This window comes from Sphaerodactylus townsendi, linkage group LG13 (genome assembly GCF_021028975.2).
Source record: "Sphaerodactylus townsendi isolate TG3544 linkage group LG13, MPM_Stown_v2.3, whole genome shotgun sequence".
Lineage (NCBI taxonomy): Eukaryota > Metazoa > Chordata > Lepidosauria > Squamata > Sphaerodactylidae > Sphaerodactylus > Sphaerodactylus townsendi.
The window spans coordinates 45,971,558-45,992,943 of NC_059437.1; the positions used below are offsets into that span (position 1 = coordinate 45,971,558).

General features: G+C 44.7%; 1 protein-coding gene across 7 annotated transcripts in view; it reads left to right on the forward strand.

Annotated features, from left to right (window-relative positions):
* Window positions 1-2,273: 2,273 nt before the first annotated feature.
* The window catches only part of TANGO2 (transport and golgi organization 2 homolog), an 84,613-nt gene continuing 65,500 nt past the window's right edge, over window positions 2,274-21,386 (forward strand). For 2 of the 7 annotated variants that reach the window (XM_048515111.1, XM_048515117.1), the window contains exon 1: window positions 2,306-2,370. The gene's annotated coding sequence lies outside the window, so the exon portion shown is untranslated. The other 5 variants (XM_048515113.1, XM_048515112.1, XM_048515114.1 and 2 more) reach the window with 5 other exon arrangements.

Below are 21,386 nucleotides of genomic sequence, written 5' to 3' on the forward strand. Positions count from 1 at the left end.
TAATTGTGATATTGTGTGTGTAAGGCAGGCTATTATGGGCCTTTTACAAGTATACATTATTTTAATTTGTAATAAACACATGTGTGCTTTTGTTACTTAGCAGTTTTATATTTAGTGGCCCCTTAAACAATTTCTTGACTTTTTAGGTATTTAATTGTAGGATTTGGGAGAACCAGGCTCAAATCCCAACTCTGCCACAGAAGCTTGCTGTGTAACCCTGGGCCACTCACTCTCTCTTAGCCTAACCTACCTCATAGGGTTGTTGTTATGAGGGCAAATTGGATGAGAGGAGGACAATGTGGCAAGCTGCTTTGAATCTTCATTGGAGTTGGGGAAGAACAGGAAATAAATAATTGTTTGGGGGATGGGGATGGTCAAGACAACACCATGCCCCCTCCTCAATCTCCCCACAGAAAAATACCCAGCAGCCATCAGGGCCAGTGGGATGGCTAAAACTACCAGCTCCAGGTTCCAAAATACCTGTGTGGAGCCAGGGAGGGAATGGCTGAAGGGGAGGAAAGACTTGGGAAAGATATAATGCTTTACTGTCTACCTTCCAAAAGCCATTTTATCCCGAAGTGGAAATAATGTTTTAAATACATAAATAATAAACAGTCTAAGTATTACATTCATTTATATCTCACTTTTAATATTTCTAACAAAATTTGGTTCTGATGAAGCTCTGCCAAGAACTCTAAACAGAAAGTCTGAAATGAATGACCTAAGCCTATATTTATAAGCATAAGAGGAGTTCATCAATAATCCCCAGAAAAGTCCTGCGGAGTTTACTCTGCATGGTACTGTTTGGATACAGATGCTCAATAGAAACAGAGGAAATAAACTTAGAGGATGGACACTTGTGGTGACATACAGCTAAGTTCTTTCCCCTCCCCCAATCCTCCCCAGGCTACACCCCCAAAGTGCCAGGAATTGCCCAACACAGAGTTGGCAGTGGCAACCCAGGTATTTGCTGATATCACTAGGCACAAAGTGTAGTTAATGTGTGGTTGCTAAAGTTGTCAACTCTGGGTTGGGAAAACCTGGAGATGTTGGGGGTGGGCCTTGGGGATGGGGTTTGGGGGAGGGATCTCAGCAGGATATAAGGGGCGTCAAACTCGCAGCCCTCCAGATGTTTGTGAACTATACTTCCCATCAGCCCCTCCCTACATGAGCATTGGCTATTCTGGCAAGGGCTGATGGGAATTGTAGTTCATGAACATCTGGAGGGCCGCGAGTTTCACACCTGTGATTTATAATGCAACAGAGCCCACCCTCTAAAGCAGTTGTTTTCTCAAGGGGGAACTGATCTTGGATTGTCTGGAGGTCAATTCTAATAGAAGATCCAAAGGTGCCACCTGGAGGTTGTCACCTCTACTGGTTGCACTTGGCATGCTGGAACCAGAAACCAAGCCTGGAACAATCCAATTCAAAATGCAAGATGCAATAGTTGATCCAGTGTTTCTGCGACCCCAAAGTGGAATACACAGGCCAAGAAGAAAAGGCGGAATGTAGCAATCACATCAACAGTACTGGAGATTCCTATGTAATGCTAATCATAGGCCCCTTCCACACATGCAGAATAATGCACTTTCAATCTACTTTCAATGCACTTTGCTGCTGGATTTTACTGTGAAGAATAGCAAAATCCACTTGCAAACAATTGTGAAAGTGGATTGAAAGTGCACAATTCTGCATGTGCCGAAGGGGCCATAGTAAATCTTTTCCCTCCCTTCCCCTTCTCTTCCCTTTTAATCCATTCCCCTTAGTTAGATATTGATCACTGAGGCATCATAGCACAATATATTGTGTTTCTGATTGTGTAATTTTAAATTTATTGATGTAAGACACTCTAAGCTTATTTATGGGTAGGACAGCCTATACATTGAATTATAAATAAAATAAAAATAAATAAAAACATTACATAGTAATGTTTAGCATTTCACAATAGTCTCTAGGACAATTGAAGGCTTTAAGGAACTGAAAACTGTATTTGTATCATAATTTTTTTTTACAGGAGAAGACATCAAATGAAGGAAAAATTTGAAACTGCTCATAGAGAGCTGAGCGCTGACCGAGGCGGGAGGAGAGCGCGGGAGACGGAACAGCTAGTCTGAACATTTCCTACTGGCAGTAGGAGGAGGCATACCAAAAAGAAGAGCCGCTCTCCTCTTGGAGAGGGCGGAGCGATAAGGACACGAACCAACCACCCAGTGGGCAAAAGGGAAAGAGGCGGGACTTAGCAGCGTTCGCGGTCTTAGTATACGAGGGCGTGGCTAGCCAGGAAGGACGAATCGGAGAGCGTCTTGTTGCGAGGTGGTGGTGAGTTTCCTGAAGCGGCGCTGGGGCCGGTGTTCCGGGTTGGCTTGTTGGGTGAGTTGCTGGAAGACCAGAGAGGTTAGGACGGGGTTTCTTCCCGGCTTTTCAGACGACGGTGCGGGATTGGTTGCTTCTCAGTGTTGGGAAAATCCCTGCACGTAGAAATCTAGCACGGCAGGGATAAACATGGGTTAGAGTTTTCTTTTTTCCTGATGGGTTTTGATGATAACTGATTTTTCTGGTTCACATCATACAGTTGGGGCTGGGAGTGTCCTCCTTCCCCAGAAGATGAAGAGACTCTGTATTCTAGTCTTCTGCCTGACATGTTACGTTCCTATGTACAAGGATTTTTAATAATCATATTGCTATATCTTATCTGTACATTTTTATCCTATGTGTTTTGCTGTCAAATCACAACTAGTGTATAAAGACCCTGTAGGGTTTCCAAGGCAAGATACTAGCAGAGGATCTTCAGATCCTCTGAAGATGCCAGCCACAGATGCAGGCGAAACGTCAGGAGAGAATGCTGCTAGAATATGGCCATACAGCCCAGAAACCACACAGCACCCTAGCAGAGGTGGTTTGCCATTGCCTACCTCTGCATCACATCATGGCATTCCTTGGTGATCTCCCATCCAAATTCTTGCCAGGGTCAAGGCTGAGAGTGTGTGAGTGGACCAAGGATAGTATACCCAGCAAATTTCCTTGGTAGAGTGGGGATTCAAACCTGAGTTTCCCAGACCGGACTTTGACCTGGTGTATTGCGGAGGGAGACTATTTCTAGCATAGCCTTCTTACCTCACTGTTCTTTCCTACTGCATTTTACCCTTCGAACAATCACCCTGTGAGGTAGGGTCAGGCTGAAATAATGACTGGCTCAAAGTTTCCCAGCAAGCTTCCATTGCAGTGTGGGGATTTGATCCAGGATCTCACAGTTTGTGTGGAGCAAGTGTCTTGCTGGTATGCCAGCCTTTGGTTCTGTGTCGTTATTGCACCCCTTAGTGAAAGGAGGGGTCCTGCTACTTACAGCTGCTCTATAGTCAAAGAGAAGTCTTCTCCAGTGCCTGAGAAATCCTTTGATCCTAGGATTATCTTTATTCAAACATGTCATCTACCATTGAGCTATGGTTCTCTGGTGTATGAAAATGGACTATACTATATTAAGGTGGACAACCAAAATGGTAGAAGGTCTGGAATCCATGCCCTACGAAGAGAGACTTAGGGAGCTGGGGATGTTTAGTCTGGAGAAGTGGTGTTTAAGGGGGGACATGATAGTTATGTTTAAATATTTGAAGGGATGCCTTGTCAAAAGGGAGCAAGCTTGTTTTATGCTGCCTGAGAGACTAGGACACGGAATAATGGATTCAAGGTGCAGGAAAAGAGATTCCACCTAAACATTGGGAAGAACTTTCTGACCATCAGGGCTGTTCAGCAGTGGAATTCACTGTCTCAGAGAGTGGTGGAGTCTCCTGCTTTAGAGGTTTTTAAAGAGAGGCTGGATGAACATATGTTGAGAGTGCTTTGATTGTGTGTTCCTGCCTGGCAGGGGGTTGGACTTGATGGCCCTTGTGGTCTCATCCAACTTATGATTCCACACCAGGAGGTTGGGACCCTGATCTTTCATATAGCATCTGTTTCCAGAAAAGCCTTCACTGGGAAAGAATGCTCAAGTTGATGTTACAGTCTTAAAATCTCTTAGTCATATCACCTGCCTGTCTTCTAAATCATTTGTTCCAGTGTTGTTGCGCCAGATTTACTAAGTGGCTTGGAGACTTTGTGCTACTTTTGTTCAAAGGTAAGCAGGACTTTAGGAAACAATAAACTTACCATATTTGTGCTGTAGGACTGCATGCAAAACAGAAATGAAGAAGACCACACACACTTTAAAACAGCTTTATGTTAGAGCTCAACGTTTTTAAATTCTTTTGTTCCACAGAGATTATGTAATATTCCCAACATGCGGAAGCTTCACACCATAGCAAAATCATTCAGCACTTCAGGCAAAGTGTTTCACAGAATGTCAAAATGGTCAGTGTTTGGAATCTTCTCTCTGATTCTTCCTTATCTAACAACTAGTAATTGCTGTTATTTAGAGAAGAGAAATGGTTCTTTCATTACAAGCCTGCAAAAGACAGTTCAAGTTCTTTCTCTCATAGAACACTTTGCATTTCGAGAATTGGTCAGTCAAATGTGCAGCGGTCTATTTTTGTAAGCTGTAGAAGGCAAATCAGATGGATTTAATTAAGAACAAGCGTGATTGATATGGCAGCCAGTCCTATATTTTGACTTCAGTAATGATGTTATATGACGTTTGGAATCTTCAGAAGTGCAGCAGTGCATCTTGGACTATATAGTTTGATAGCCCTAAAATTATTATTCCGATATTTAAGGGCAATTGGACATGGGTTATTTACTTAAAAGACATCTGTGTACTTAAGTAAATGTTAGCAGTTAATATGACTGTGGGTGCTTTCTCATGTACTGAGTAATGCACTTGCAATCCACTGTCAATGCACTTTAATGATTGTTTGCAAGTGGATTTTGCTGCGTAACACAGTGAAATCCAGCCGCAAAGTGAATTAAAAGTTCATTATTTGGTATGTGTGAAAGTGCCCTGCTATAAATCTGTATCTAGTTCTCTGCAAATCGTTTATCTGACCTTGATTGCCTTTTGGAAATCAGTTTTGAGCTTGATCGTTATATGTAACCTTCAGTAAATATGAGATGTTAGATTATTTGTAGTCATCTTTTGTAGTCATCTTTAGGTTCTCTGTAGAAAGCTAATGCATTGTCAAAAGATGTTCGTCACAAGTGAAACGCTAGAGATGGCCTTAAACATCTTTTGCACCTGAAGCAAAAATCGCTGAACTTCTTAGTGACAAGATGGGAGGCAATTAAAATAAGGACAGACAGAGGTAATTTGAGGACGCCAAGAGCTGCGTTCAGACATCACAGAAAGAGACGATTGGGCTTTCCTTTGCTTATCTGGCCCTGTAGCTCCTCCCACCTCCTGTTTGCACATGAAGCTTGATTCAGAATTCCTCTTTCAGGATTAAGCTCCCAATTTGCCCGAGTGCCCAAACGCAGATGTCTTGGCAAATTTGAGTTTACTTCAGAGATGTTTTGCCATTGCCTTCACATCACCACCATGGTATTGTCGTAGACTGGTTCTCAAGAACCAACAGGCAGTCCGGACACAGTGATTCTGCGGTTGCAGTGATTTAATGAATACACAAGGTTAGGAACCTACAGACTGAAACACAGCATGTTTCCCATTCCCTATTGCAATAACCTCTTGCAGCTAGGTTACTTTAGTCTGGCTCCTGTAAGGACTTAGCATCTAAGTCAGCTCACCCGTGGCTTCTAACCTGCTATTGTGTTTCCTCTGCTGTAACCTAGCACGCAGTCTCCTCCTGCGTTGCTCCTGGGGCTCTGGAGACAGGGAGATGACGGGGCTGGCAGGGTCCCTTCTGGCTCATTCTGAAGAAGCTGAAGAGTCTCAGAGCTAGATCCTGGCTGGGGAATCTCAGAGCTTGGACCTGGCTGTGGATCCTCACCTGCATGCTCTTCCTGAGCCTCTAGACCTGGTCCTGCATGGACTAATGACTGGTCAGGCTCTGCATTTACAGGCGATGCCTGGGGATCTGGAACCACAACTGTCCACTCCACTGCATCTGAGTCTTCCTCCCAGGGATCCCCACCTAGACCCGGCTGAGCCATAACAGGTATGGCTCCCATCCAAATACTTGCCAGGGTCAAAGTTGAGTGTATATGTCTGGCCCAAGGTCACCCAACAAGCTTCTATGGTAGAGTGGAGATTTGAACCTCGGTTTCCCAGATGCTAGTCTGTACCTTTGTACCAAGCTGACTGTTCCCGCAAACCAGGGTTTTAAACTTCAGTTTAATCCCAGTTTAGAATACTGGTTTGTAGATGGTCTGCATTTCGGTGCTGTGTTGTGTTAGGAGTTTGAACAAACCAGAAAAGAAGGTTGAAAGAGCAAGAGGAGCATGCAGACTTGGCATGCTGTGTCGTTTAAACCCAGCCTATGTTGTTTGTATTCTTGGTTATGCTTATCCAGAGTTTTCCTCTTAAACATCAGTTCTAAAAAAATCACTTCCTGAAAAGGTATGCATGCGTTCGTGGTTTCTTTCACTGCGTGGAACAAATCTGAATTTTGGATGGAGTCTGACGAAATGCCAATCCCCCCTAATCACTTTTTCCCTGCTGTGATAGAATTATTTTTTTTCCTAGCAGGAAGGCCTAGGAACACCTCAGAGCTTACTCTAACCTATAGTCAGCAGAAATTGGTTGTGTGACCCTGGCTCCAAAAATCAAGGTTATTTGTACTTTTGGCAGTGGCTGAGCCTAATGCAATTAGACTCCTGAAAATAGATGTGTATAAAATAGTGATTTCTAAAAGTTCTTTTCAGAGGAAAATCTGACAAGGCCATTGTAAGGCGACTCTGGAGATTTGCTTTGTAAGCCCGAGAGACACATGCAGAAATGGGAAACTTTTTTTAGTTGGCGTTTAAAAATATCGGTAAAATCTAGTTGCTGACTTGCATAATCTAAAACTGCTTGGCTCTAAACATCATTTACCTGGTTCAGTCTTGGGCTTGCCTGATTCCCAAGACTGAAGATGGAAGACTAATCATGATTTCTACATACAGATGGTTTAATACAGAGATAGATTAGTAACAGGATGGGTTTGTTATTAAGGCTGCTGTATTCATAAGTTATAACTCAGTGGAGTTGGACTTCCAAATTACTTGAGCCTCCACGTTCATGCCTCTCTCGGCATATGAATTTTATCTGCTTGAGAACTTCAGATGTTTCACTACAGAACCCCATTTGAGGGGAAATATTTATCCACAACTCCAGCAAGGAGAAATGGTTGGATCTGTAGTTTTCTTTTTCTTACTGGGTATGTGTCTCCTGCAAGGCTTACATAGATCCATTTAGTGCATGTTCCTGGCGAAATACCTTGCCTATCTTTACAAAGATGCAAGCTCACTTGGAACATCTTTTAATCTCTGTTGGAATGAAGGAGGAAATGTCTAGGATCAGGGCTAAATTCCATTTATTTTAGTGGGCCTTAGCTGGGCATTCTCAAGGACCTTCCTAAAGCTATGGCGACATATTTCTCCGATGGTATTCAAGATTATTTTCTAACCCTTGTTCAGCTGTTTCTTACCTTTATGCAACCTCTTCTGAAGATACTTCAAAGCGAGGATTTTAGCAGTATCCATATTTCTCTGTTGTGTGTCCACATCACAAAGTGAGCATTTGTGCCCTTGCCGAGCACTTATTATGAGAAGCGTGAATTATTTTCAGAGTTTTAGAACAAAAGGAACACCAGCATGTCACAAGTGAGCAGTTAAGCTTTTGTAGGGCTGCTTAAAGGATCTCCTTATTCTCTGTAGTGGAAAATGAAACTAGCAACCAATAATGTTAGCCAATAGCTTTAGGAGTGGATTAAGTTTTACCTTTACAACTTTCGTGAATTGCCTTTCTGATGATGGAAGGTGCCCTTTGCACCCAAGGTGCAAGGTGCCCTTTGCACCCAAGGTGCCCTTTGCACCCAAGGTGCCCTTTGCACCCAAGGTGTTTATTGACTCCTACCCATTTGGAATTTCTCGCCACCCAAGGCACTGAGTTAGCCACGGGAACTGAAAAGCAAGCAGCCTCTCACTCATCTTGTTGGATTATAACTATCCACTGGCATGAAACCAGTGAGTTGGTTCTTGCATTGTGACATTAAAAAACAACAACATCGTTTTGAAACTTCATATTGCTTCACTGTCCATCTGTCCATCTGTCGCAGTTATTGCATAATGTTATCCGTCCTTAAACATTTTGTTCCATTGTGTAATATTGATTCTTGTGAGAAAACTGAAAGATGTGGGTAGTTCTCAGTACTTGGATTAGGTTTTTTTGTTGTTTTTGTTGCTGTTGGCAGACACTGGGGACATTGTTAAAACTTCTGGACTGTTCAGTGCCGTAGTGAGAAAACGCCGTGGTAATGGGGCATAGCCGAATCGGAACTCTTTGAAACAGTAGACCTCTAGCTTGTCCTTCAAGAAGCCGCCTGCAACCCTATCCAGTTAGATAGAATCCACTTCTTAAAAACTGATTACTGTACGCATCTGTCTAATTTTTTATTATTTGTACCTTGCTTTCTCCTCGATGGGCATCTTACAACGTTATTATTCCCTTCTCTATTTTATCTTCACAGAAGAAACCCTGTAAAGTAGCTTATGTTGAAGGGGTGACTGGCCCAAATCCCTTCCCTTCCCCTTCTCTAACTTTCACTCACGTACCCCTTTACCTTATTTTGAGAAGTGTTCAAAATGGCTGTGATTCCTCTGGTAAGGCTCATCTTAGGCCCCTTCACAATAATGCACATTCAATCCACTTTCGCAATGGTTTGAAAGTGGGTTTCGCCATTCCGCCCAGTAAAATCCAGCTTCAAAGTGCATTGAGAGTGGATTGAAAGTGCATTATTCTGCATGTGCAGAAAGAGCCTTTGTTTGTTATGCAGCTCATGGTGCCAAATGAGAAAGCAGAGAGGTGAGGCGATAGAATGGAGTGTACCATTTCAGGTTGCTGGGGTGGGTGGGTGGGGGGTGTTAATATTTTTTTGACCTTCTGATACATTCATGCTTCCTATTCGTTTTTTTTAAAAAAACACAATTTCAGCATGCAAAGGGCTAAGTCAGAAAAAAAAATGTGTACATGGGGGAAGCATTCAAAATGTGACTGTTCCAACTGTTGCCTGAAGTGATGCGGCCCGTTCTGCCACCACATTTCCGCTGCACATGTCGTTCTTGTTTTGTTTCCGTTGTGTGCCTTCTCTGAAAAGGAAGCATATGCATTTCAAAATACATAAATAGATACAGGCCTCAGTTGTGGGTTATGATTTTTAGAAATCTTGGGTTGGATTCGAAGGCCCTTGCTTCGTAGAAGAAGAGTGTGAGATCCTTGGGTGCTGTGTGGTTTCCGGGCTGTATGGCCGTGTTCTAGCAGCATTCTCTCCTGACGTTTCGCCTGCATCTGTGGCTGGCATCTTCAGAGGATCTGCCACAGATGCAGGTGAAACGACAGGAGAGAATGCTGCTAGAACACAGCCATACAGCCCAGAAACCACACAGCACCCAAGTGATTCCGGCCGTGAAAGCCTTCGACAATAGTGTGAGATCCATTTGTGGGAATCATTTGTGCTGCCTGTCTTGTGTTCTGCACTTTGATGTTTGTTTAACGGGTTCTGTTTGTCTAATGTATTCCTACACCACTAAGCCCAAAGTTGTGCATATCTAAGCAAATGCAGCCTGCTGCTGCATCTCTTTGCTTGCCCCATATCTTCCACGGCCCACTGTTCTGGTTTTATTTAACCCCCCTCCCCACCCTATGGCATGTAGAATTTGAGATAATGTTCTTAACGCTTCCTGTGACTTTACTGTTTGATGATTGTTGATTAGAGTTGAAGGCGATCTTGTTTGTTGCTGTTTAAATATGTGTGTAAACTGCCCTGAGCCTGACCTTTGGCTGGGAAAGGGCAAGGTAACAAATTGAATTAAAATCTGGTTCTCATTGCATTGACCGGATGGATTGAGTGCCGGTTTGGTCTTTTCAGGCTTTGTTTATCACGGTTTGCGGCAGGCAGAGTTGCACAATTTAATATGTGGCTTCGGAGTCTCCATCCTTTTCCAGCCTGGGGGCACCTTTGGAATCTTGACACAGAGGGGTGGGAAGAATGGCAGACTGGCGCAACCACAGAGGTGGGACGCAACCACAGAGAGGAAACCCAAATGCGAGGCGGGGGGAGAGGAGTAATGTTAAAAATGCACCAGGAAAGAGCGATGAGAAGATAAGGCCAAAACTGTGGCTGAAGCAGTGTTATCTTAGTGCATGTGGCTAGTTAGACCTCCAGTGAATAATCAGAAGCTCTAATGGGCAAAAGCCAATAGTCCCTCTAATCACTCCCGACCTCTGTGTGGAAGTTCCTCACCACTGAGTGGAACTGAACCACCTGGGCAACTGCCCGATCTACATGGCATCCATAGGGTGACTGTGTGGCCGCACGGCTAACAGAGAAAGTTGGCAAGAGCCCTACCTGACCCATCCACTTTCTAAAAACACTTGGTGGGCACCGAGGAGGAGTGGATTTATACCCCACTTTTATCTCCTGTAAGGAGACTCAAGGTGGCTTACAAGCTCCTTTCCCTTCCTCTCTCCACAGCAGACACTTGGGGAGCTAGGTGGGGCTGAGAGAGTTCCAAGAGAACTGTGACTAGCCCAGGGGTAGGGAACCTGCGGCTCTCCAGGTGTTCAGGAACTACAATTCCCATCAGCCCCTACCAGCATGGCCAATTGGCCATGCTGACAGAGGCTGATGAGAATTGTAGTTCCTGAACATCTGGAGAGCCGCAGGTTCCCTACCCCTGGACTAGCCCAAAGTCACCTAGCAGGAATGCAGGTGTGCGGAAACACATCTGGTTCACCAGATAAGCAGAATCACCAGAGTGCAGAATCAAACCCGGTTCTCCAGATTAGAATCCACCTGCTCTTAACCACTACATAACACTGGCTCTACACCACTGCACCACACTACACCATGCTGGGGACCCCTGCTTTATTGTAAAGGCTTTCTAGCTCTACAGATGTCTCCCATTCTGAATGTCAAACGTAGCAGCAGATGCTCCATAAGAACACACTGACTTGGGCCAGGTGGTTAAAGCCTCGCAAAATACTACAAGTAAGGTAGACCTTACTGTCCGTGCACAGGTGAAACTCCCGGTAAAGGGACTCATTTCCCCAGAACAGATCCAAAATGCTCTGTATATAGCCGATTACATTAATACTCTTCATCAGTAAACATGTTCTTAAACCTTTTCCTTTGTGAACATCAGTGTGGGACTGTCACGTCAAGTCACTGTGTGGTTCAGTTGAAAGCATGTCGTAAATCTAGTGTGGATCCTTCACATCCCTTTCATCTCTTTGCAAGCTACAGGTTTCTAGCCAATTGTTGTAAGAGAGCAATTAATGTGCAAAAGGAATATTTTTCACATGATAGGAATGTAAAGGGGAATTTGTAAATTAATACTGAATTCAAAGCTGTGGGCAAAGAGCTGTTTAATTTGCGTGTGAGATTCTGGAGCTTGAATTACACTTCATGGTGCCAGGGAACAGTTCGGGAATCAACGTTGATTGGTTGGCTGTGCATATGTTGGAAAAGGAAGCCAGGATATGTGTGTAAGTAGGTATCAGCATACATTGGAGCCTCACAAGCTAACATAAGCAAACGTTGCCCACCATGAGCTACGTGGTAGACCTTACAGTGGTGGCGAACCTTTGGCACTCCAGATGTTATGGACTACAATTCCGATCAGCCCCTGCCAGCATGGCCAATTGGCCATACTGGAAGGGGCTGATGGGAATTGTAGTCCATAACACCTGGAGTTCCAAAGGTTCGCCACCACAGCCTTAGGAGTTTCTCAGTGCAAATAACAGTGGGTTGGCTCGACCCATGTTGCCATTCAGCCTTTGGGGAAGCAGAAGTAATGAACGTAAATCTTTGAAAGATTGTCATTTGGGTCATACAGCATGCTGAAATGTGTCTCACCTGTGACATTTTTAGTTACTTTTTTAAAAGATGAAAAGGTGGAGGGAATGGTAAAGAGAGGAGAACGTCTGTTTTTTTCCCAGCGGTCATATATGGCTTTTTAAAAAATCACCTGTGGCATCTTGGAGTTGAAAGCAGACCCTTATCAGGAAACTACCCCTTCCCCCCTGAAATCTAGTGTTTTAGGTTTGTCTGTCTGTGGCAAAAACAGATAAAGACTTAATAGGTGATTGCTCCATTCAGCTGCTTTCTAAAGCTTCGCAATGACACGGTAAACGTCTGCAGTTTGGGGATGTGACGAAGCAATCAGATGGCTCTTCATGCCGTGCAGATTGATTCAGTTTGCATCTTACCATACCAAAAGCATCCTAGGAATTTGTACTTAGTATGCCAACTCTGTTCTAAGGGGTAACACAAAAGGCGTACACAACTGTTGTAAGAACACAGTGATGTTCGTTCTCTCCTGTGCCGAACTGAAAATGAGCAAGACTCTCGGTTATAACATCAAGCAACCCAGTTTAAAGCCCTAGGGCAGGGGTGGGGAATCTGCTGCTCTCCAGATGTTCAGGAACTGCAATTCCCATCAGCCTCTGTCAGCATGGCCAATTGGCCATGCTGGTAGGGGCTGATGGGAATTGTAGTTCCTGAACATCTGGAGAGCCGCAGGTTCCCTACCCCTGCCCTAGGGATTTAATTTGGGGCTTTAAATGCCGCCCTGCCGATTCCAGAGTGTTTTCCAGCGACGTGGGGAGGCAGAAGAACCAGCACCAACCCCCATGGAGTTTAATGGATATGCCTCGGGCCACAGTGTAGCTCACAAACCTGGAGTGAAAGCCAACTAACATTGGCTCTACCCCCAGGCATGCCTTTGGCATGCCCCTGCTGTGCCAACAGGGTCAGCTGTGGCACAGGATCTCTGATGTGGCACCCAGCACTGTATCTGAGTATGCCAGAGGGCCACAGCATCCTCCTGCTAGCGTGTTTGCCCCTCCACTGGGGTAACTGCCCGAGGGAATACAAATCCACCGGTGCAGGCCTGCACTGCCTCCACGAGTAGATCCCCCCCCCCCTGAATTGGGCCATAAAAGTAGCATTCTTGTGACCCCCTCTGATGCAGGGTGTTGCAGCACATTTACTTGGCCATCTATCAGGAGTGCTTTGATTACGTGTTCCCGCATTGCAGGGGGTTGAACTTGATGGCCCTTGGGGTCTCTTCCCACTGTTTTGGCTTTAAGTAAGTAGTGGATCAGATCTCTAACCAGGCTGGTTATTATGGGGTTGTGGGAGGACAGCATAACCAGGGGTCGTTAGTTGGGACAGATGCACCCCTTCCAGATACGCTTCTGTTAAGCAACCCAGGAGTATTTCTCCTTCCAGCAACATCTCATACAGGTGTGCCATTTTATGCTTTGCTAATCTGGTGTTGTACAATATTTGTGTCGGCATGGGGGAGGGGCTGGTATAATCAATTCTTGGGATGCTACGGTGGTTAGACAGGCAGCAAGCAACCTTGCCAAATAGCGCATTCCTCAAACATCCTGTTCCTAGCAAAGATTTCTTCCAGCTGCTACTTCTACAGCACCCCACAATCAAACATTCTGGTGTCCACGGAGAAGCCATATAACAGTCCAGGGCACAGTCATGATATGCTGCAGTTGCAGATGCCCAACAGGTATCGTTCTGTGTGAGTTATGGCTCCTGGCTTCCAGGTAAGTAAGTAATGTAAACTCTCTCCCCCTTGTTGGAGGGGGGCTTTTCCTCACTTATATACGTATACAGTACCTGGGCCCTGGCTCTGTCTCCAAAGTGAGTAGCCACCGGCCAAGACTTACAGTTCCACTAAATTAAACAATTGGTTCATGTGACTGTATTAATCCCCAGGTTGATAAGATATTCTTTGTGCTAACAGCGTATTGTTGAGGCTACTTCAGCAGATGCACGAATGTGCTTTTGTCCAAGGGAAACATCAAGGGTCTGAGCTAAAGAAGATCTCTGCCACTGAGTTGTCCCTGGACACAGTTTTTAATCCTTGCCGGTGGGTGTTCTCATCTTGTACATGAAACAAAAAGACTTGTTCGTGTTTCAAACATCTTTTATAGCAGGTCCACAATGCCTTCTAAGTACTAGTTCTGCTTCATTGCACAGCTTTGATCGCTTAAGTCAACCTTCAGTGGTGTGCATCCATTCTTTTTTTAAAAAACTGTATTGAGAATTATTTTTAAAAAATCAAAAGTTGCCTCGTTCTTGCTTTTCTCACATCAGCATCCCAGCCCTCTCTCTCCGTTTACGAGCGGCTAAGCGAGTGTGTATTTTTGTTTGTTGTCGAACAACACACTGACAAATCAAGGCGCTGAATAGATTTCAATTATTCTAACAATGTTAAGCTGTCATGTTTTTAACAGATCCATATAAAGTTAATCACATAGAATAAATAAAATATGGAACAAAGGGCGATAACGCGAGGCAGCCGTGTGAGACAAGCAAAATATTGGAAATGTCAGCCTTAATGTGCCCATCACTTTTTGATTTATATCTCATTCTCTTCTGGTCTTTCATAGCCCCTGTTGCGGAGGGAGCATCATTAATAATGGCTTTAGAGGTTTGTCGTAATCTTTAAAGAATCGTAGTTGGCTTTCGGAGGTGAGTTAAATGATGCCATTCCCAAACCAAATTATAGTCGGTAAAAGAAGTAATAATCAGGGTGGTCTCTCCTGAAAGCTTATGCATGGTTGCTTTGAAATCGTTTGTTTTCATACGTGGAGGGGACAATAAAAGAAGCCAGCCAGTTGTCTGGAAACTTAGGAGGGGAGTGCCCATATATACAGGATGATGCACCTGCCTATGTCTTCGCCACAAACACCTGGCCACCGGCATGTATTACGTTTGAAATGTGTGATCTTTGCCAGTACTGGAAGGTATTCCTTAAGGTCTAGCTACACCCATATGAGGGAAGGCAACATGGTACAGTCCGACCTTGGAAGCGAAGCGAGGTCGACATAGGGAGACCACCAGGGAAGACTCTGCAGAACTGCAAACTACCTGTGCTTGTCACTTGTTTTGAAAGTCCCTTGCTGGGGGTGGCTGTTAGTCAACTGTGACTTGGTGGCATTTTACATCCACGTGCCTATATGACTGTGGTTGTGAACCTATGGCTCGGGTGCCAGAGGTGGCACTCAGAGCCCTCTCTGTGGGCACGCGCAAACAGAGTACTCCCTCCCCACACATCTAGGCTGGCCTGGGCCGCTGGGCTCGATTATTAGCATTAAACCTAAGACCTAGTTTTGGAAAAGCAGTGTAGGTAACCCTGTTAAGCTCTGTTAAACCCCACTGATTTTCATTCAAATAACTTAAGCACGATCCTTTACCTGGGTGTAAGTTCAGTTGCTGGCAATGGGGCTTGCTTCCGAGTAAACCCTCCTAGGGTCGTGATTCACTTGTTGGAAGAGTTGCACAGTTGTTTCAAAGCAAAGCCACCGACTACCGTTAAGCTTATTCCCGAGAAATGCATGCCTTGGAGCCGACCATTTTTTCTAAACTAAAACCTCAGTATTCAGGTGAAATTGCCATGCTGGCACTTTGCAATAAATAAGTGGGTTTTGGGTTGCAATTTGGGCACTCGGTCTCGAAAAGGTTCGCCATCACTACTATATGACAAGACTTTCTCAGCTGTGGTGCCAAAACCCTGGAAATCCTGTTCGCCTGTCCCCTCCTATCACTGTATTTTGCTTGCGGAAAAGACCTTTTTATTTGGTCTGACTTTCATGGCTTATTTGTGTTTTGTGTGTTTTCTATATGTATCCTTCATGTGTTTTCTAGATGTCTTTGGCTGTGCTTTTTTACAGGATTTACTCAAATGCAAGATTAGGTGGTAATGGGTTTATGATGTACTTTTATTATGCTGTTTTAATTGTTGGCGGCCTGATTGGGTGGGTAGAAAAAATAAAGGTAATGGCTGTCTGATTTCCCTGGTCAATAAATGACAGATATCTTTGATGGCCAATACAAGTTTTTATTGGCCTCTTCCCTTCCATTATATGAACTTTTGCACACTAAGCACTTAGGCATAGAGAGGGTGTTACCTCTGAGGTGGTGCTGGACTCACAAGGCTCAATCATGAAAGAATCCAGGTGTTCTAATGCTCAAACTGCTTGACTAGTTCTTACATTCCTACAAAGCTGGGGGAGGGAGTGGGAGGGGCTGACCGAAAAAAAATGTGATGTGCTTCTCCTGCAGCTCCACCGAGGCTGCATTATGTAGGTAGAACTAGATGTTACAAGGAACAGATCTGCTGCTCTCTTGAGTAGTGGTTAAGAGCCGCGAATTCTAATCTGTAGTGGTTAAGAGCAGGTGGATTCTAATCTGGAGAACCGGGTTTGATTCATCACTTCTTAATCTTAATCATCGCTTCTTAATTCACCGCTTCTTAACTTTTGTTCAGCTTCAAAGCAACTGTACACTTTGTAAAAGTTGCAACCTTCAAAGATTAGGTTTTCATCAGCAGACTGTTCTCCCAAGGCAAGCTCTGCCCACTTGGCCCATCTACCCCTTAACCATAAGGATATCTGAGGGAAAGACCTCACACTTAGCTCAGCAGACTGTTACCATATGCAGTCCGTATATGTGTATTTCAAATGTGGTTGTTCTAATCTGGTGAACCAGATCTGTTTCAGCACACCTGGATGACCTTGGGCTGGTCACAGTTCTTCAGAACTCTCTCAGCCCCACCTACCGCCCAAGATGTCTCTTTTGTGGAGAGGAAGGGAAAGGAGCTTTTAAGCCACCTTGAGTCTCCTTACAGGAAAGAAAGGTGGGATATACATCCAAACTCTTCTTCTTCTTTCTGCCCTAATAACCCGATGATGATGATGGGATGGGGCTGGGAAACCCACAGGACAAATAGACAGTAATGCGAAACAGTAAGGAAGGGCAGAGTGCAATGACAATATGTGCTTTCAAGTGGGGCTCAGGTGCTCAATGTAGTTTGTAGAGTCTCTCCTCCCGAAAGAAAACTGAGTGATGAATGTTTCCATGAGACAGAAAATGGTAATTTTTGTGGGCTATCTGAGAAGGAGCAGTGAATGTCTTCTTTTCTTGTCTCTTAGCAGAGGTTCTGTTTTTTGAATGTTTTGCTTAACATCTGGTGTTCCACCATGGTATTTCTGTAGAGACTGGGTAATAGAAATCAAATAGCAAGAAAGTAGTTTATTAATTGCTGCTGTTAGATTCTCTTTTATAAAATTATAGCAATGTTGATAAAGGCCACACTTCTTCGTACAGAGCGATCTAGGCCTTTGGCACGCATACTTAATATGTCAAAACAGTTCATTATGGGAATAGTTACTTGATGTGTACAAACCAGTGAGCTGGTCAGAAATAGAGAAATAATTGCATGTTTTGACATACTCCTGGAGGATGGATACATGCTCCCCTCCCTGAATGGTGCTGCTGGTTAAACAAGTGTCGTAAATAGTTGTTTTCTATAGGATGAAAGCCTTGAAGAGTGTCTTTTTTGATGTAGATTCTCCTTCCGTGTCTTTTTTTTCCCCAAAGAGCAATTTGATTAGGCAGCACCTAATGGGACACCTTGAGAAATGAAGCGTTGTCATTAAAAGCACATGTTCCGAAGAGAGCAATTATCAGAATGTTTGCTTTTCGGGATTAGTGTCTCAGCTGCAGTGTTGCATTTCTGGGCGTGCGAAAGATGCTAGATTTTTTTTCCTCGTACACCTGCGAGAGAGTTCCAGTGTTGCTCTTATGAAAAATGTATGCCTGCATAAAGCAGCATGAATTCTTAACGAGGACAAGCAATGAAATGTGTGGTGGCTGGTGTTAGATGAAGCGAAACATGGTTCCACACAGAATTCCAATAATGCTTGGTAAAGTAAGGCACGTGTTATTCTTTTCCCTGTTGATGGGTTGATTCCAGTACCCCTGCGCTTTGCAGAGGATGCTGGGGAGCATTATCAGTTTATGCTGTCTGCTGGGGGAAGCCTCTTAGGTCTAGTAAGTGCCATTTTTTAACTGAGTGTCTCCCCCAGTGATGGCACATTACAGGAATGGATTGGCTGTGAGCCACAGTTTGAAAACGACGCTCCATGTGCGTGGGTTTAAAGCGGCAACTGGTGTGGCATAGTGCCTTGAATTGCTGGGACTTAAACCAGAAAGGCTCAGGTCTAAATCCTTGCTCCACCATTGGTCAGCCATCTCATTTGTTTTAACCCGCTTCACAGGGTCGTTGTGAGGATGAAGATTACAAATAGTAAAACCTTGCTCAAGCTATCATCAGGAATTGAATTGCCTCACCAGTTCTGCCTTGAAACAGTGCTGGCTGCAAGAAGAGCTACAGCCTCTTCTCTCGAATCAAAGTGGTTATGGGTTGGCAGCACTGCTGGTAAACTGAAAGAGATATTGCTGTAAGCAAGGTAGTAATGTGCCGCAGGTCAGGGAGGGGCCGTCGCTTAATGGCAGGGCATCTGCAAGACCTGCTGAAGACCCAAAATTCAAACCCCAGCATCTCCAGCTGAAAATGTGTTAGGGTAGTAGGTAAAGTGAGAGTCCTCTGCCTGAGATCTTAGAAAATCACAGCCAATCTAACTGACCTTGACAGTTGTACGAGTGAATCGGAAGAAGAAGAGTTTGGATTTATACCCCACCTTACAAGGCTTACAAACTCCTTTCCTTTCCCTGTAAGGAGACTCAAAGCTTACATACTCCTTTCCCTTCCTCTTTACACAACAGACACCTGGTGAGGTAGGTGGGGCTGAGAGTTCCGAAGACCTGTGACTATCCCAAGGTCACCCAGCAGGAATGTAGGAGTGCGGAAACACATCTGGTTCACCAGATAAGCCTCTGACACTCAGGTGGAGGCATGGGCAATCAAACCCGGTTCTCCAGATTACAATTTACCTGCTCTTAACCAGCTCACCACACTGGCTCTCAGAAGAGTTAGGATCTGTTCCCCGCTTTTCTCTCCGGTAAGAAGACCCAAGGTGTTGGATATCGGACAGTCCTTTTTTGGCAACTTTAAAGGCAAAGAAAGAGAGTTGAAAGATATCTGACCTTCGCTGTTGATCTGTTTCAAGCATGTACCTTATTAAACAATGTATACTATGAGAAAAACAGGAATTATTTGGAATGGTAAAGTTTCCATCGCAGATGGCAACCTGACTGACACCAAAGGGAAGCACAACGAAGCAACGGCTGAAGGTGGTTTACAAACTCCTTCCTCTCCCCACAACAGACACCCTGTGGGGTGGGGTGGGGGGCTGAGAGAGTCTTGTGAGAACTGTGACTAACCCCATGGTCACCCAGCAGGCTTCATGTGTAGGAACAGGGAAAGAAGTCCCACTCACCAGAGAAGAGTGCACTGCTCAGATGGAGGAGTGGGGAATTCAACTTCAGATTGGAGTCCACGCCGTGCTGGAGTTTCATGTGTCCGCATGTTGTTCATTCCAATGACATGCTTATCTTTCAGTGGAAATCCGAGAAATAAAAATGTGTAGTTGCAAACATTGACCTTAAAAGCAAAGCTTGCTTACAAAGGCTCAAATACCAGCTCTAGCCGGTTCATCTCTGTTTCGTGCAGAGGATGAGAAACAATGCTGGATCTTCTGGCTTTTGCTGGGGGAGGTCTGTGTCAAGGGGACAACTTGGAGAGGGGGAGCCAGAGGAGTTGTGTGGATGATTGCGCTGAGGCGTCGCGTTAATTATCTGCATCGTATGTTTGTTCTGAGATGACTCGGAGAATGTTATCTGCTCACTGCCTGCTTTGTAGTTGAGCTCCAGAGAGAATTCTTCCTCTGGGTCCACTTGTCAAGATGCCATGGAAAAAGTTTTGCTTTTCCCCCAGAATCTGTGACTTGGTTCTCTTGCTTGAGTTATTCAGAACCATCTGTTCCATAGAAGCATGGTTATGCAAGACGAAGCAGTTGGCTGATTCATGTTTCCCAAGATGCGCCCACTGGGAGTTAGCATACTGTAACCGTTAAGAGAATCTGAGCCGGGAAGCCACCAGTTTGGATGTTCTGATTTTGGATACTGTGTGTCTTTAGGTGAGCTCCTGTTCTTTAGCCTCATGAGGATGGAGGCTTGGGGTGGGATAACAATACTAGCCCAGGGGTCTGCAACCTGTGGCTCTCTAGATGTCCATGGACTACTGAAGTCATTACGGTCGACGCAAGGAATAGGCGAGACGCAGCGATATCATCCGGTGAAGAGAAGCCAGTGGCGATATAGCGTGATCGATGGATCTGGCTAATTTGCCGAGCTGGGGTCCCTGGCATCTTTTATTAAGGGTTTGGGGAAGGCGGGAGAGCGGGAGGATGTTGCACAATACATGACTCATAGGGGCTGCGTACGTGCGGGAGGAAACGTTCCTGTCTGGGCCTAATCCATACGTGGGGGTATGTACCATTTGTCCCTTTCTCCAGGACATCTTGTGACCCTTGAGTCATGGGGGTCTTGTGACAGGTGAGCGTGTGCGCCCAGAAGGCAACAGATGGCGCAGGCATTCCTGTGCTCTGTCTGAAGCTCTGCTGGGTTCGCTGGCTCACCCCCTACAGACTACAATTCCCATCAGCCCCTGCCAGCATGGCCAATTGGGGCTGGTGGGAATTGTAGTCCATGAACATCTGGAGAGCCACAGGTTGCAGACCCCTGTACTAACCTGTATTGTTGAAGGCTTTTACGGCCAGAGTCACTGGGGTGTTGTGGGGTTTCCTGGCTATATAGCCATGTTCCAGTAGCATTTTCTCCTGAAGTTTCGCCTGCATCTGTGGCTGGCATCTTCAGAGATGCCAGCCACAGTTTCAGACGAAATGTCAGGAGAAAATGCTACTGGAACACGGCCATACAGCCCGGAAACCCCACAACACCCTAATACTAACCTGCTGTGTGTCATGATTGATATGTTACGCTTATGTACAAATAGTATTTTGAGCATTAGAAAAAAAATTGCTGAAGTTTTCCCTTTCTATGTTTGCAATAACGTGCCTTGCTTAAAAATCTTAAACAATGGGTCAACTGGTCAGTTAGTGTCAAAATCTCTCTTGGTCTGTCTTTTCCAATTGCTGTGAAGAAATCTGGGCATTATCACGTTAAAAAATTGCATCAGTTATTTAAAAAATAATAGCCCAAAAGGCAGCTTAGACCTTTGGCCTAGTTATATTGCGATTCCCTCTCAGAAGCCAACTTGTTTTGCTGGTGTTTCTTCATCAACAAAAATATTGGTTTCTTCTGGCACCCAGACAGCGAGTTCCTTTTTCTTGGAGCCGGGCTGTCTCTCTGCACCTCGTGGCTGTGGTCTTTGGCGTCCAACAGGCTGGGTTGCTACTTCTGCTTCACAAATGACTGGTGATATCTGAATCCACAAGGGTAAGCACAAAAGAGATGTAGTTAGAACATTTTTGGATTTCTTAAGGAGAATCCATCCTTGTTAGCTGTTCCTCT